Raw genomic sequence first — 13,324 nt, 5'->3', positions numbered from 1 at the left:
TAAAACTTTCTCAAGATTTTTAAGCAATCGTCATATGTGTTTCCATATACCATGAAATCATCCATATAGACTTCTACACATTCATGGATTAGATCAGCAAATATTTCAAGCACTGCTCTTTGGAAAGTTGCAGGTGCATTACATAGTCCAAATGGAAAAACATTATATGCATAGGTTCCCCATGGGTAGGTAAATGTTGTTTTGTCCTGGTCTTCTGTTGCTATTCTAATCTGATTATACCCACTAAACCCATCTAGGAAAGAGAAAAATTTCTTCCCAGCTAATGAGTCTAGAACCTGGTCAATGAATGGTAGCGGAAAATGATCTTTTAATGTTGCTTTGTTCAATTCCCGGTAATCCACACATATTCTCCACTTCCCATTTTTCTTTGGTACAACTACCAATGGAGAAACCCATTGACTATCTGAAATAGGATAGATGAACCAAACTTTAAGTAGTTTCTGCAGTTCTTCCTTCACTATTTCTTTCATCATGGGATTCATTCGTCTTTGTGGTTGTCTTACTAGTTTAATTTGTTCATCTGTATAGATGTGGTGAATGCATGTGTTGGGATGAATTCCTTGCATATCTGTATAATCCCAGGAAAAAGCTTTTGAATATTTTTGTAATAATGCTATTACCTCTTGTTCTTGTGACGATTGTAAATGGTTACCAATGTTCAAATGTTTTCCAGGATATATCTCAATTGTTTTTGTTGTTGAATTGGTAATTGTGTTTACAGGAAAAATGTCTGTAAAGGATTCTTGCAAGGATTGGATTGTACAAGTTTCCTGAAAGCACTGATTCAAAAGATTACTTGCAGCTTCATGTTGAATCTCTCTAAGTTGCTCTGAAATATTTGGTTCTGAGATGAAAAGATCCATTAGATCTTCATTCTCTTCCTCCTCTCTAAGATCAAAGACTTGATTGATACTTAGAACTGATTTGGTTTACTGTTGTTCTTGTTCTTCAAGCATTGATTCTAAAGAAGGTGATTGTGCAGGAGAATAAAGTGTAATTTGTTTCCTCTCGTCTCCATGTGCAATAATCATACTTCTAGATCTGCATCCTATAAAGGCATCCACAGTGGCTAACCATGGTCTGCCTAAGATTAGAGGATGTTCTCCCAAATTTGTTTTTGGCTGCAAGATGAGGAAGTCAATAGGATACTCCCATGAATCCAAAGAGACTATAATATCTTCTAGTATTCCTTTTGGTACAACTTTAGATCTATCTGCTAACTCTAGGATTGTAGAAGTAGATCTAATGTTGTTTAAATGCAGATACTTCATTGTCTCCATAGTCATTACATTTATAGCAGCTCCCAAATCTATCAATTTGTTTGGAACTGAGAAATTATTTATTGAAATAGTAACCATAGGGATACCAGGATCAATATATTTTTCTACTGTTGTTTTTGTAGACATGAGGCTTGCTAATTTTGCAATGACTTGGATTGTAGTAGGATACTTCTTCTTTTTACCAGTTTTCTTGATGCATAATTCCTTTATTGTTTTAGCATATATTGGTATTTCTTTGATTGCTTTCAATAAGGGAATTTTTACATAAGAATTTTTCAATTCATCCAAAATGTCAAATTCAGGAAGGTTCATTTCAATATTCTGCTCTACTAACCTCTCTGGATAGGGTGGTGTTTGAGTTATAATAGTTTTTCCTTTCTGAACTTGTTTTTCTAAATGTGATGTTTCAGGTTGTTCTCCTTGCTCATTTGGTTCTTCTATGATCATAGGAGAATCCTTTTTAAGCACCTTTCCAAACCTTAAATGGACATCATTTATGGGAAGAATAGAATATGTTGGAAAATATGTTGCTTCTTCAACATTGTATGCAGGTTTATCCATTTTATTGCTTAGATTTGCCACTGGCTGGGCTGGTAATTGAGTTGGTCTAGGCTGGTTTGAAGGTAGTTGTAACTGTTATGGTTGTGTTAGTAGTGGTGGAGAATTCTGTTGCGGAAATGGCATGGATAATGGATATGAAGAATTTTGTTGCGAAAATGGCATGGATTGTGGATATTGCTGGTATTGTTGGTATGGAAATGGCTATTGATATTGTTGCTGGTATTGTTGTTGGTATTGTTGAGGTGGCTGATTTCCATAACCATATCCTCTCCAACCTTGTGCAGGTTGGTTTTGATATTGTTGTGGAGGCCAAGCTTGCCATGGCATTGGAGTATTCCAAGAATTTTGAGGTGGATACTGATAGTTTTGTTGAGGGAATTGTTGTAGATTTTGTTGAGGAATCCTTGGTTGCCAAGGTCTTCTCGGTGCCACATAATAGAAACCTTCTGTTCCTTGCACTTCTTCCATTGGATTCATTTGCAATTCCTTCAACCTTAGACAATTTTCTGTTGAATGATTTTTTGTACAAAGACCACACACTTGAACACTATCCAAAGTACATTCTCTTAATGCATGCTTATTTCTACATTTGGGACAAAAGATTGCTAAAATTTGTTCTTGTTCTTCTTTCTTTTTGTTTGCTTTTAGAACATCTACTTGTGTCCCTAATGTACATAGAAGATTAGTTTTGAAGTTTTCTAGCAAGCTTCCTATCTCTGCTCTTGTTACTCCTGCTGCTGCAGATTTTGCTACTTTTGAACTAACATCTTTCCTTCTTGTTTTTGATCTTCCTCTAGAATATTTTTGACATAATTCTGCAATTTCGTTAAATGGCAATTTTGAAATATCACCCTTGCCCATTACATTCAGAATGTCAAGGTATTCATCTCTTATACCTTTGAGAAAGATTGTTCGAATGGTGTCTTGGTTTAGAGAGTGTTGTTTAGATTTTTGTAGATTATATGCAAATCTTTCTAAGTATTCTTCTAGACTCTCATCTTCTTGTTGTGTCATTCTGAAAACATCCTCTTTCGAGTCCCTAGGCCTACAATAGGCTTGATATTTTTTAAGAAAGATTGATTTCATTTCATCCCAAGAAGCTATTGTTTTCTCTCCTAAACCCATGAACCATTTTAAGGTTGTTGCTTTCAATGTAGTAGGAAAGAGACGAAGTTTATGTGTGTCATCGGTGTATCCATAAGTTCTACACAAGATATCAAATTCAAACATAAAGGAATCAGGATCTTCTATTGACATTCCATAAAAATTAGGCAATACAGAAGGTGGAATATTTTTCATTTTTACATCTTCTCCTAATACAGCACTTGTATCCAATATTGGAAAGCCAAAAGTAGCTTCCTGATCACCACCATCTTCTTGTCTTTTCCTATCCTCTTCTCCTTTCCTATCATTTTCTCATTTTTCCTCTTCCTCTTTGTGTCTTCTCCACTCTCTTTGTTGCCTTTCATATTCAAGTCTTTGTTCAAGAGTAAGAATAACAGATCCATGTCCCTCTTCTACCATAGCTTTAATTGTCTCAATGTCAACTTGAGGCTCAGGTTGTTCAAAAATAGGTTGATCTATGGACTCAAAAATGGACTACTTTTCTTTAACAATTTCTTTTTGTTTTCCTGAAGTAGGTGTTGTTGTTGGAGTTTGTTTTCTTTTCACCTCCCAGGCTAACAAAGTTTGCCTTTCAATTAAAGTTAATCTTTGTCCTATTCTTTGTTTTTCTTCCATTCCTTAATTGTTGGTTTACTAGCAACTGGTGTTGTGAGCTTTGATGGTCCTACTTCTATTGATGGGGGGTTTTGTTTAATAAATCTACCTTGAGGATCTCTATTTCTAGGCATAAAGAAACATAACCAAAAGAAATATATCTTAACTAATTTTTTTTTTTTTTTTATCAAATTTTTAGTGTCTTTGTTTATCTTTCTATTTCACTATGCTGATAATTGCCTCCCCGGCAATGGCACCAAAATGTTGAGCTAATTTATTAACACGAATTAACACAAGTATTCATTATCAATCTAGGTTTGTAAAACTTGGAGGCAAGTCCACAGTATATGGATATCAGGTATAGCCAAGCTTAGAAGATAAATTTTGAAGAACTAAAGAAGTACAAATTACAAAGATAAGGCTATATTAACAATTTCTAACTCACTTTTGCAATGTATAAAAGATGAAGTGGCTCTTAACTTAAGAGATCCATTTGTGTCATTCTCTCTCAATTATCACTTAATGAATAGAAATCAGAAATCATGAATTAACAATAGCTTAAGATGCATAAATAAACAATGAAGGGGACTCTTGACTTAAGAGATCTTTGGGCATTTTTCATCACAATTCATTCATCATTATGCTATCATTGGAAAACTGAAAGTACATAAAAATTGCTTGCATGTAACAAAGATGAATTCTAGTTTTGATCTATTAATTCAATAGAAGGATAATTCAATTTGAACACTTTGTTGTCCCTTCTTATTAAAGTGATAAACAAAATAAGATTCATCAATAACATAAATCATCACACATTAATTCATAAGCAAATCTGAAACAAAGAAAGTAAACAAATTCTAAAGTAACCAGTTCATGAAAATTAAGCTAATCTAACAATGAAGTGTACTTAGCTTGGAGTGGGGGCCCTCCACCCTTGCCTTGCACACTTGAGGTTGCTATCAAATGTTGAAACTTCAATCACTCATCCACATCAATGAACAACAAAATGAAAGTAGAATAGGTTCTTCAAATTAATCTCCAAAATCCAAATGTCTCAGCATAAAGTTATATAAAAATTTCATATCATAAGCCTTCAAAGTCTTGGCTTAAATAGAAGATTCTGAAAAAAATTGATCTAAAGTCTCTCTAACAATCATATCTATTCATATCCATCTATCTAAGTCGAATCCATCCAATCTATCACTAGAAATATGGACAATCCGATGAAATCATAAAATTGCCCTATTTCCTAGGGATTTTTTGGGTGACTAGTCATGTTTGACTAGCCTTAACTGGGCCTAATAAAGCTTGTTTTGACTGAACCAAGTGGAATTGGTTTAGTCCTAGTTCCCAAGATTTCCATTCATGCATCCAGCTCGAGCCCAAGTGTCCTGCAAATATGTCATCCACATAGCTATTACGGGAATTTTTTATTCTGTCCAAAATTGCACTTGAAACTCAATTTTCATAAAAACTTCTAGAAATTGCAAAATTAAAATTAAATACCTGAATATGCATAAATTTCACCAAAATGAGATGTATGTGATGGAAAATGGATGGAAAATATAAGGATTAAGTAAGTTTCCTTAAGCAAAAATAGACCAAAACTGAGGGCCAACAGTTATTTCCCTATGTGTGTGAGTTGTTTATGAGTCATAGATCCACCTTATTTAGATCTTATCATCTAGAAGTCGATGATCTAATTCTTATATATGTAACTAATTTGTGTGATCAATAAACATAGAGTGATTTATGTTGTGTTGTGCAATCTCTCTCTGCTCATCACTCAATTTCTAACATGGTATTAGAATGAGTACTGGCTTGAATCCCTCAAGGGAGGGCTAGGAAAATGTGAGAGAGTGTTGAGCTTATTGATGCTATGTAAATAGATTAATTAAGTGTTTTATTTCCATACTTATTATGAGATTTTGTGTTCTTGTATGTAGTAAAGATCTGATCATTTTCTTGTTTTTCTTCTTTAAGCAGTGTTTGGATTCTTCGGCCCGAATTTACTCACTAAGGCAAGAAAAAGAACCTAGAAGCGGAAGCATAAGTGTCTGGTTATCTCCGTAGCATAATCTCGACCAATTTGGAGATGGGTGATGAGGTGCTTTCTATGTCGCGGTGAGATCAAAAGGGATGGAAATGAAAATCTGCGCTGAGACAGAGGTCATCACCTGCTCACCTCCGAAAGGTTGTTGCTCAGAAAATTCAAAAAGTCAGCTACTATAGATAGCTTCCTGTTCTCTGTGGATAATTGTTTCTGGCATAAGATCAATCGGTACATAGCAAATTCAGAGTAATTATCTACAAAGCAATGGAATTCTCAGTGTTCACCTCGATCATGGCAGTATAAATTCATGTTTTAATGCATAGCTTTCATCATCAGTGTGGTCCACGAGAAGTTGGGGTTGTGCAAACCACTGTGCAGGAACATGCAAGTAAGGGTTTGGCTTCAAAACTTCTGCCGCCGCGAGCCCTCAATTTCCAATTCCACAAATATTGTTCTAATCAACTTTCTTCTTCAGTCGAAAATCAACTTCATTGAACGATAGTTCCGAGAATGGAAGTGTGCACCTTCTGAGAAAAATGATGTGGTTGAATGTCGAGCGAAAGCTCTGAGAATGAGTCCCAAAGAACTATCAAAATTCCACGGCCGATACAATTCAAAATGTGATGTCAGGTATATCATATGGGTGAGACGGGTCCAATAATTGTTTGACTGCACCAAAAATGGGATTAATCAAAATCTCGTGACCATTGTCACAAGATAAAAAATTCCATACGAGGATCATCGCATCATGACTCTATTTTGGGCCAATTCTTTTTTTTTTTTTGGTTATCTTTTTTATGATTAAAAATAAAAATAAAAAAGGGGAAGTGTGTGAGGGATCATATTCATATTTGTATTTTTCTTGGTTGTAAAGTTATTTTGGTGCATAAAAATATGATTCAAAACCACAAAGAACAGACCAACTAATTAACAAACTAATGTGATCTATCGTGCTCTGAGAGCATTAGTCATAGGTAGTTCTTAATAAGGTCAAGCTGGTGTGACCCATCGTGCTTCGGGAGCATCAGTACAGGTTATTTTATAATGTCAAGTTGCAGAATTGTATGCACATTATGTACTGAGAATGTTATCCTAGATAACTGGTGAAGGCTGCAGAGGGTCGTGGATTCACAGATGGTGGTAGTTCCATAGGATGGTTCAATATCAAGACTGGCCCATTGTGCTTCGGGAGTTTGAGAAGCACTAATTCTACAAAGCACGTCAACGATGGTCTGAAGCGTTTATGTTTTAAATGGAGATCCAACTCGAAGATGTGGTGCTGAAGAAAGAGTGATGTTTGCGAGATTCCAGAGTGGATGTGAGTTCTCATGAAGACCAGTCAGACAAAGATTCATTTATTGTTGTAATGTGTGTTTCTCTATATCTTCCATGTAAGCATTAAGGGAGGGTGTTGGAATTAATGCTTCCATGTGATGTGTGAGTTGTCATTGTGAGTCCCTAGGTGTCATTCTAGAAGTAGTTATTTCCCTATGTGTGTGAGTTGTCTATGAGTCATAGATCCACCTTCTTTGAATCTTATCATCTAGAAGTCGATGATCTAATTCTTATATATGTAACTAATTTGTGTGATCAATAAACATAGAGTGATTTGTGTTATATTGTGCAATCTCTCTCTATTCATCTCTCACTTTCTAACACACTTGCATGATTGTGATTGGTTATCTGAAGTTTACTCAGATAACTTGTCATCAAATAAGTTATCAGTTAACTTATCTATTTATGAGTTTGGGCAATTCCTTACTATGAGTTGGTTTATAGGATATTTTACATAAGTTTAATTTATATACATTCGATGTTAAACGAGCACAAATGTTTTTATGGTTTATACGCACTTATATATTGTTGTGAGTATCACAATAAATTGTGATATCTTGAGATTCATTGTTTCAATATGGCACATTTCCCTTGAGAGCCTATGCTTAGGTTGAGACAACCATTCTCAGAAATTTGGTGATTCTGAGAAGATGCCTTAGTCATAAGGAATCCTTCTAAACTTTCTCAAAAGCATCCTTGGTACTTGGTATTAGGGCTTAATTCCTAAGGAGCTAAGGTTTGGCACTCTTTAACAATTTTAGGGGTTGATCCAAAGCTATCAAGCTTCTCGAGCTCGAATATGTTTCTTGGCTAGACTATCCTTCTATTGTTGGCACTTGTATCTGGGATCTAGATGCTTCGGGTATGTTAGAATTCAATAAGAGTTGATGACTGTATATAATGTAAGATCATTGTGAAACATGAAGTGGGACTGGTGGGGCCCATGCACCAATGTAACATGGAAGTGCCACGTAGATGCCACATGGTAGTGGTGAGTTAGTGTGGAACCATATTAATGTTGAGGCAGAACCTTATCACTGCCCACCACTTGTCATTGTAGCACCTATGTGATATAACATGGAACATTCAATGGTAGTGGAGCAATGGTAGCAGCTGCTGTGAAAAGGTTCTTCTATTAGACCCATTAATTAATGGAACTACACACTACTTATTGGTGGTATTTAACCCTTGAATATTTCCCGATGGTGGTAGCGCTATACAGAGTAGAAATTTCCCTGAAACATTCTCGTATGTTGGGGCCATTAACTGGCGGGACCACCCACTACTCATTGAATCAATATTTTGGCCTTCATAATGAGTAGGCTACTCTGTACGACGTGATTACAAGGTAGCTAGATCAACGACCTCTATTCATTTTGGGTCCCTTGGTCCATTATGGGTTAACTACGGGGGACGACGTGATTGTGAGGTAGTTAGATCGACGAACTCTGTTCATTTCAGGTCCCCTTGGTCCATTGTGGGTTTACTACCCAGGAGGGGTCTGACATGAGGTTTCTTTCCGTGGGTCCCCTGTTACATGGTGCATTATTTCCGAGGGGTATGACCAGGGCATGGGACGAATCAATGGTCCTTTTTCACCCAAGGGCCCCCTTTAGTCTACTGAGAGTTAACCGGGGGTGTAGGGGGATTCAAAACATGATATCACTAATCTTATAAACCTCTTGGTTTTTTGGGTTGGTGGAAATATTATGGAACCTCGCATCGGGAACTACCTTACATATGGGTCCTATGTAGGGTGACGTAGAATGACATGAAACTTTCTGTGGGAACTTGGAAGAGTCACGTGGATTCTATGTGGGTTACACATGGATGTCACGTGGCATTAGGTGATTGCACGAACTTAAGTATGACATAAATTTCAATCGAGGAATCAGATTGAGATGAAAATTATATCACCATAAAGATCTTGATGAGCTAGACACAATGGTGACATCATAATTTATTCCTGCAACCTTTGGAAAAGAAGGAATTTTTGTAACCCCATATTCATAACAAACTTTAGAGGTTGGGTTAAGTCATAAGTAACAACTCCCATAGTCTAAGACAGAACAAAGGGATGAGAGCAAGTGTTACACAAACAATTAATTATAGCAAATTTCTCAAATGAGGCAAAATATGTGGCAGGTGCAAAAGCAAAAAAGGATATTGTGTGGCTCAGAAAAATACTTGAATATTTGAAGGAGAAATTGATGAAATGAATATTTAAAGGGGAAATTGATGAATTCTATTCCTCTTATGGTTGACATACTTATGCAGTTAAGCTGGCCAAGAATCCTAGATTCCATGATCAAACAAAGCACATCAACACAAAGTACTATCTCCTTAGATATCATGTATAGGCCAAGACTCATTTAAGATTGTTTCACAAGTGAGCAAATTGCAAACATATTCACCAAACTATTTGGAAGAGAAAAGTTTGAAAACTTCAAAAAAATCCTTGGACTTACGAACACCGCTTTGGATCAAGGGTGGAATGATAGATACCTAATCGTTTTGATTATGGTAAATTGTAAATATAATAGATTAGAAGAGAAGAGTCACTCACACTTCGTTAAAGATGAAACCTTCTCTTTGTATTAATGTATGGCTCACCTTAATGAAAAATAACACGTGGAGTTATTCCTACCTCAACCTTTTCATAAATAAAAGCTATTAATTTGAGAAGTTAACTAGATTTACTACACACATCTTTATACACCATATTTATTATATTGTACTAAATTGTGTGATTAGCTTGAATAATTATGTGAATAGGTGTACCTATTTTGAAATAGGACTTCAACAATTTTAATTTAAATATCAATAATTATTAGATGGATGGTAAGGATTTAACTTCCATAGAATATTCTAAAATATTTCTAGTATTGGTCACAAATCAAAGGTTGTGATTGATCTTAGGAGTAGTTATGCTCTTTTTGTCTTTTAAATTAAATAGTTTAATTAAAAAAATGTCATATGAGCAAAGTTATGGTTTTTTTGGAATGTGGTATTAGTATGCCATGGTATTGTAACAAAACCTATTTACAGGTTAAGGGTCTTCATAGTTAAGAATTTTGTTGGATATTCTATTAAATGTCTTGAAAAAGATACATGTATCGTTAATTTTATAATTAATAAATTTTAAGATATTAATTTTTCAACAACTTCCTGTTCTCATCTCTGAGACTTATACTTATTATGCTTTTTTTGGTTTTTTTCAATGTAACTTAATATGTTTGTGTTCAAAATATATACGAAACCCTTTGTCATTTGTTCTTGAAGTGACCATTGACAATACAAGATAGAGACTTTGTAGCCCCCCGAAAAAAAAAAGATTCGGGTGATTGGTGTATTCTATTTATTTATTTAAAGATTCGGGTGACAGTACAAGATAGTGACTTTTAGCCCTCCGAAAAAAAGATAGTTGAAGCCTGGAGGGTTACAGAGCTGGTCAGTGGATATGCGATAAGCGATTCGTCAGATTTTACAGCGCTGTTCGGCCGAAGACTACGACATAAGGAGATGCCACACGATTCGTAAACATTTTGAGATTACATTTTTTCGCTTAAAAGGCTGCAAATACAAATTTATTTCTATATTCTTCCCAAACAAATTTATTGATTTAATTTTAGCAGTTGTTTTTATTGAACTTCTTTTTCCTTCAATATGAGGTTGACTCATTATTACTGTCCTTATCTTTATTAGGTAGTTTACCTGGACCCTTGTTTGTTTGTTATGTTTTGATCACCACCCTTCTGGTTATTTTTTTAACTCAATTCAATTCTTCTTGTAAATATATTCTCACAGTATGAAGATTCTTACAGGTACAAATAACTTTGACATGAAGTTGGAAATCCAGTCAGTGCCATGATCTGCACCTGTTATCTTTTCCTCAACTGCAGCAAGTTGATCACTAATCTATGTGAGCATGACAAGGTAATCTGTGACTGAATCCAATTATTCTGAATTGGTTCCGTAACATTTCTATTGTTGTTTTTTTCTCAAACAGGTGAGGAATCAATGATCTTTAAGTGTATCCATAACCTTCTGCTTGACTTTCATTCATTTCTTTTTATGAGTTATGAATATATGAAAGGAGTATATATGGTGCTTTACGAAACCGTTAACGAAATGGCAGGAGAAGCAGAAAAGTTTCAAGGCCGAGACACGCTCAACTATGCCCGAAAGGCTGTATGTACAGTAATAAAGCATACATACACAACTATTTCTTTGTGAGAACGTAATGTGATTATTAGTTCATTTGCTTTGTTTGTGATGTTGCCTGTGCAGTTGGAGGCTTATACTGATGCTTATATGAAAGAAGCGAAGTGGATTTTCAGTGGTTTTTTGCCAACATTTGAGGAGTACCTGGATAACGGGAAAGTTAGTTTCGGTTATCGCATTGGCACATTGCAACCCATTCTGACGTTGGGCATTCCCTTTCCTCATCACATACTACAAGAAATTGACTTTCCTTCCAGGCTCAATGATGTGGCATCTTCCATTCTCCGACTAAAAGGCGACATTCACACTTACCAGGTATATCATGTGACCCTCTCTATTAAATCCAGTGGAAGGAGTTTTTCTTTGGATTGCATGATTGGTTAGTTTTTCTTTGCATTGCATGATTGGTTCTAATTTAGAGTTGGATAAACGATTTACTGGGATGGAAAGTGCAGGCTGAGAGGAGCCGTGGAGAAAAATCTTCGTGTATATCATGTTATATGGAAGAGAATCCCGAGTCAACAGAGGAAGATGCGATCAATCATATCAACTCCATGGTCAACAAATTACTAAAGGAACTAAATTGGGAGTATCTGAGACCTGATAGCAATGTTCCAATCACTTCCAAGAAACATGCATTTGACATTCTGAGAGCTTTCTACCATCTCTACAAATACCGAGATGGCTTCAGCGTTGCGAACTATGAAATAAAGAATTTGGTCATGACAACCGTCATTGAGCCTGTGCCTTTATAACTACAAATTTAATCTACATGTTATGCATGGCAATAAAGCCTCATCAGATGCTTGAAGCTCAAGAATGTAGGGTAGGGGTAAACTTTTTAGTTATGTAGCTACTTTTGAAATATACATGTAATGATTTTAACATTATGGGATGGAGATAATATAAAATATTAGGTTTTAGAAGTGACTCATGTTATTGTGAATAAAATCATTTGAGCCCTATCTTTGTGAGTTATATAATGATGATAATAAAAAATTTAGAAAAGTAATTCATATCTCAATTCTAAAAGGAGGATTGAGAAATTTTGAATATAAATGTATGAAGTTAAATGAAATTTGATTTCAGAGGGAATGATTTAACGAATTATTTTACATTATTTATTATAATTTGTGCATTGTTTATTTGTTCACTATTTATTAAATTGAATGTACATTATTTATAAATATAAATGAAATGTAGATGATTTATATATATTAAATATTGAACTGAAATGAAATGTAAATTATAAAGGAAATGTAAATTATTGTGTGCATTGTAAATGAAATATACATCCATATTTATATATAAATGAAATGTAAAATATATATTTGTACATTGTTTATATAAAAAATGAAATGTAAAATAATATTAAAGTGAAATGAAATAAAATGTAATGTAAATTATAAAAGAAATGTAGGTTATTGTACAGGCTAAAATGATCATCTTTCATCAGTCGACTGTCTAAACACCTCAAGGCCTTGCCCTCCTATGGAACTCATACTGTTCCATCTTTTTTAAAAACAATGTAAGCTCTGTTTGCCCCCTCGAGGGGCAGAGTACTCTTGTCTTATCTATCAGGTTTCCTTGCTTTGAGACAGAGACGAAACTCATGGCTATAAATACTATAAATTTAGCTTAGATAATATAATTTAGCCATGCTTACTATATATATATATATATATAGTCTCTGTAGTCTCGGATCTCTGCGGCCCATAAGTTGCAAGCCATAGTGTACCCTGCCATCGTCTACAACAGAGAAGAGCCGAATCCTAACGATATATTCCGATGAAATGAAGCTTGCAAGGGCTCCTGCCATTGAGCTCCATTGACACTCTCCATTTTCCCTACCGCCATAAACCCTAGAGAAGAGTTGAAATCGACGACAAAAACAAGATAAACAAAACCTGGGTTTACGTAAACCCTATTCATTCTCCTCCCAAATCTCATTACTTTAATGGATTTGCAATGGAATCCTACGTAACCCCATCAAATTGACAGACTATGCTGAGGGCTCCATATATGATCTGGATCTGTGTGTTAACCCCTCTCAAGAAACAAGCAATCACACGTACAAAGATGGATTTGAGGTGGTGGAATAGCCAGAAAAGATGGTGGAGCTGAAGAATTC

The 13,324-nt window shown here is 35.1% G+C and overlaps 1 pseudogene; it reads left to right on the top strand.

The window, feature by feature from the left end:
- Positions 1–11,948, top strand: part of LOC149255562 ((R)-linalool synthase 1, chloroplastic-like) — a 163,490-nt pseudogene extending 151,542 nt beyond the window's left edge.
- Positions 11,949–13,324: the final 1,376 nt, after the last annotated feature.

Source organism: Pinus tabuliformis, chromosome 7 (genome assembly GCF_031772625.1).
Source record: "Pinus tabuliformis cultivar Carrire ecotype Pingquan chromosome 7, CPIR1, whole genome shotgun sequence".
Taxonomy (NCBI): Eukaryota; Viridiplantae; Streptophyta; class Pinopsida; order Pinales; family Pinaceae; genus Pinus; species Pinus tabuliformis.
Note: the sequence above shows the minus strand (reverse complement) of the source record. Positions and strands in the feature narration are given on the sequence as shown.